General features: G+C 47.0%; 1 pseudogene; it reads right to left on the reverse strand.

Annotated features, from left to right (window-relative positions):
- Positions 1 to 4,019, reverse strand: LOC129902256 (uncharacterized; annotated as a pseudogene).
- Between the last annotated feature and the right edge of the window lie 1,077 nt (positions 4,020 to 5,096).

Genomic DNA, 5,096 nt, shown 5'->3' on the forward strand with positions numbered 1-5,096 from the left:
CTAAAAATCATGTTCGTCCCCGAACATAAAGTAAAAGAAAGTACCTGAAGCTTTGAATAGCTGGGGATATCTAGCGCGCATATCAGCCTCTGTCTCCCAAGTCGCCTCTCCAACTGAACGGTGCTTCCATTGTACCTTCACTAAAGCTATCTCTTTGGTTCTAAGCTTACGAACCTGTCTATCTAGAATGGCTATAGGCTCCTCCTCAAATGTCAAGTCTGGACCCAACTCCACTGAATCGAGTGACAACACATGAGACTCATCCGGAACATACTTTCGGAGCATGGAAACATGGAACACGTTATGCACAACCGATAAGCTAGGTGGTAAGGCCAATCTATAAGCCACCTCTCCAACTCGCGTCAAAATCTCAAATGGGCCAATGAATCGAGGGCTGAGCTTGCCCTTCCTCCCAAACCGCATCACGCCTTTCATGGGAGACACTCGAAGCCAAACATGATCGCCCACCATGAACTCCAATGGTTGAACTCTCCGATTGCATAACTCTTCTGCCTACTCTGGGCTGTCAAGAGTCTACCCTGAATCCTACGAACTTACTCCATAGCATCTCTAAGCAAGTCTGTGTCTAAGGAGTCCATCTCAACTAAGTCAAACCAGCCAATTGGAGATCGACACCGCCTACCATACAGGGCCTCAAATGGAGCCATCTGAATACTGGAGTGATAACTGTTGTTGTAGGCAAACTCCGCTAGGGGCAAGTGCTGATCCCATCTAGCACCAAAATCAATAACACAAGCTCGAAGCATGTCCTCCAACACTTGGATTGTCCGTTCGGACTGACCATCGGTTTGTGGGTGAAAAGCAGTACTCATATCAAGTCTAGTGCCCAAACCATGTTGTAATACCTGCCAAAAGTGCAAAGTGAATACTGAACCTCGATCCGAAATGATAGATACTGGGACACCATGAAGCCGAACGATCTGACTAATATACAATTGGGCTAGTTTATCCGCTGTGTACCTTACCTTAACTGGAATAAAATAGGCGGACTTGGTTAGTCTGTCAACCACCACCCATATAGAGTCGTAGCCACCAACGGTGGGAGGTAAACCCACAATGAAGTCCATGGTGATCATTTCCCACTTCCAAGTGGGAATAGGCATCCTCTGACTCACACCCCCAGGCCGCTGGTGCTCACACTTTACCTGCTCGCAAGTCAAACACTTGGATCGAACTCTGCGATGTCCTTCTTCATCCCACACCACCAATAGTGCTGGCACAGATCATGATACATCTTGGCCGCTCCTGGATGGATGGAATACCTTGAACAATGAGCCTCTTCCAAAATAAGTCTAGTCAGGTCACCCACTTTAGGCACACAGATTCTGCCGCCAATCCTCAATACACCTTTCAAATCAAGTACCGCCTCCTTAGCTTCACCCCTTAATACCTTATCTCGAATGATACATAACTTCTCATCCTCAAACTGCCTCTCCCGAATCTGCTCAACCAAGGAAGAACGTGCCTCCACAAAGGCAAGAATACCACCATCCTCTGAAATCTGTAACCAGACAAGGCTATTAGCCAGCCTCTGAACATCTCTAGCCAATGGTCGCTCTTCAACTCGGATTGCAGCAAGACTCCCCATACTAGAGGACTTCCTACTTAAGGCATCCGCCACCACATTGGCTTTTCCTGGGTGATACAAGATAGTCATGTCATAGTCCTTCAGCAACTCAAGCCATCTACGTTGCCTCAAGTTCAGATCCCTCTGACTGAATATATACTGAAGACTCCTATGATCGGTGAAGACCTCGCAATGCACACCGTATAGGTAATGACGCCATAACTTAATCACGAAAACCACAGCCGCTAACTCCAAATCATGAGTATGATAGTTTTTCTCATGGGCCTTCAACTGTCTTGAGGCATAAACAATCAATTTCCCCTTTTGCATCAATACACCGCCTAAACCAACACCGGAAGCATCACAATATACAGTAAATCCCATACCTTCCTCGGGTAGCGTCAAAATAGGAGCCGAAGTCAATAAAGTCTTGAGCTTTTGGAAGCTCGCTTCACACTCGTCGGACCAATGGAAATCCACGGCCTTCTAAATCAATCTAGTCACTGGAGCTGCAATAGTGGAGAAGCCCTGCACAAACCGTCTATAATAACCGGCTAACCCTACAAAACTATGAATCTTAGTAGGAGAAGTAGGCCTTGTCCAACCTCTAACTGCCTTAATCTTAGCTGGATCCACTCTAATCCCCTCTTTGGACACCACGTGTCCTAAGAATGTAACAGAATCAAGCCAAAATTCACACTTGGAGAACTTTGCATACAACTTTCCTTCCCTCAATTTCTGAAGTACCAACCTCAAATGACGGACATGATCTGCCTTAGTTTTGGAATACACCAAGATGTCATCAATGAATACTATCACAAAAGAATCTAAGTATGGGCGAAACACTCCATTCATCAACTCCATGAATGCTGCGGGGGCATTCGTCAACCCAAATGACATCACCAAAAACTCGTAGTGACCATAACGAGTCCGAAAAGCTGTCTTAGGGATATATGACGCCCTAATCTTCAACAATCTTCAACTGATGATAATCGGACCTCAAGTCTATTTTGGAAAATAATGCCGCTCCCTGTAGTTGATCAAATAAATCATCAATACGGGGAAGAGGATACTTATTTTTAACAGTTACCTTATTCAACTGTCTGTAATCGATACACTTCCTCATAGTCCCATCTTTCTTCTTTACAAACAAAACTGGTGCACCCCAAGGAGATACATTAGGGCGAATAAACCCCTTACTTAACAAGTCTTGCAACTGATCCTTCAACTCCTTCAATTCAACTGGAGCCATGCGATATGAAGGAATAGAAATGGGTTTAGTGCCAGGCTCTAAGTCAATAGCAAAATCAATGTCCCTATCCGGAGGAACACCAGGAAGATTAGTAGGAAATACATCAGAAAATTCCTTAACCACTGGAACAGTCTCTATAGGAGGTGACTCAATACTGGTATCCCGAATAAAGGCCAAATAAGACATACACCCTCTATCAATCAACCTTTGAGCATGAATATATGAGATAACCTTATTGGGATAGGAGCCATTAGTACCCTTCCACTCAATTTTCTGGGCACCAGGTATCGCTAAGGTAATGGTTTTAGCATAACAATCGAGAATAGCACGATGGGGAGAAAGCCAATCCATACCTAATATCACATCAAAATCTACTATCCCCAGAATAATCATATCTACCCAAGTATCATATCCGGACAAGGAAATAAGACAGGATCGATATACTCGATCCACCACTAAGGGTTCACCCATGGGTGTAGAAACATGAACGGGCAAAAGCATACGATCACATGTCAAATCAAAGTCAGATGCAAAATAGGCAGATACATATGAGAATGTAGATCCTAGATCAAATAATACAGATGCAGGTCGATGGCAAACTAGGACAATACCTGTAATAACTGCGTCGAAAGCCTCAGCCTCTGGTCTCCCTGGAAAAGCATAACACTGAGCTCCCCTACCACCTCCGACCTTCCCAACACCTCTACCTCCTTCTTGAGGGACTATAGCACCACTAGCACTCCTACCAGAAGTGCGACCACCCCTACTAGTCTGGGCTCTACCTCTACCTCTGACTGGCGGCGCTGGCCCTCTTATTGAAACTGAAGAACTAGGTTAGGTTCCTCCTCGACCCTGAGATGGACACTGCCATGAAAGATGATCCGGATCACCACAAGTATAACATGCTCTCCCGTGTGAGAACCTCTGCGATGAACCTGAAGAACTTGTATAACCACCTCGGCTAACTGGCCTCTGCTGTGACCCCTGCTAACTCTGACCTGTACTGTATGACCCACGAGATATCTGACCATTCTCAGCAGTTGGCATAGATGCATGAACTGGTCCTCTACGCGGGAAGGAACCACCTCCTCTATAGGATCCTCAACCTCCAGATGAGGTATCCGAAAACTGACCAGAAGCACGGGCCCTCTTGGAGTCCCCGAACTCCTCTCTCTCCATCAACTCCGCCTCCTTGGCAGCACCTACGATGGACTGGAAGGAAGCACCCTCACGAGCGGGTCGAAAAACTGTTGTACGAATGGTATAGTTCAGTCCTCGGACAAATCTGCGAATCCGCTCTATCTCATCAGGAAGGACAGCCATGGCATGTCTGGACAACTGGTAGAAACGAGTCTCATATTCAGCAACTGTAAGTCTCTCCTGCCTCAAATTCTCAAACCGTAATCGGCTCTCTTCCTTCACACTCCAGGGGATGAAACGGTCATAAAAGGCACTAGCAAACTCATCCCAAGTCATCTGGGGTGACCCAACTGGCTTGGAACTCGTATACACTCTCCACCACTCTCTGGCTGGTCCACGTAACTGTAGTGTAGTATAACGAACTCCGTGAGTCTCAGCTAACCCTACTGCCTCCAACAACTCTCAGCACATGATCAAGAACTCATGTGCATCCTCAGTCTTCCCACCCTGAAACTGTGGGGGGTCTATTTTTTAGAACCTCTCATATCGGCGTTGCTCTTCGTCAGTCAACATGAGCACAGGTGCAACCTGGGCTCCTCCTACCTATACTCCATCCTCATCCGCTCTAGGGCCCGTAGGTGGCTGGTCTACCGGACCCTGAACAATTGGAATCTGATGCTGCCGTGGGGTCTGAGCTCCTGCTCTAGTTTGAGAACCCTCAGGTGTACCATTCACCCTCACACTCTGATTAAATCCTTCGAGCGCATCCAATACTCGTATCAAAGTGGCCTGAAGCAATGGTGCAGTAGCAGACTCTTGAGGGGCCTGTTCCTCTCTACCATCAATCTGTGGCTCAAGAGAAGCCTCTCTAGCACGACCTCTAGCTGGCGCCGCCCCTCGAACACGACTTCTGCCTGCCGCCACACCCCGACCACGGCCTCTAGTTAGGCCTCTATCCCTACCCCTAGTTGGGGTCCCAACATCAACCTCGAGAAGTGCCTCCCTTCCTCTACCTCTAGCCGTAATTCTGGTCCTGGCCATCTGTCAGAAAGGACACGCAAAAATTCAGTACCAACGCAACAGGCACGATACAAAGTGAAAGAACAAAGGGAAGAT

This window comes from Solanum dulcamara, chromosome 9, assembly GCF_947179165.1.
Source record: "Solanum dulcamara chromosome 9, daSolDulc1.2, whole genome shotgun sequence".
Taxonomy (NCBI): Eukaryota; Viridiplantae; Streptophyta; class Magnoliopsida; order Solanales; family Solanaceae; genus Solanum; species Solanum dulcamara.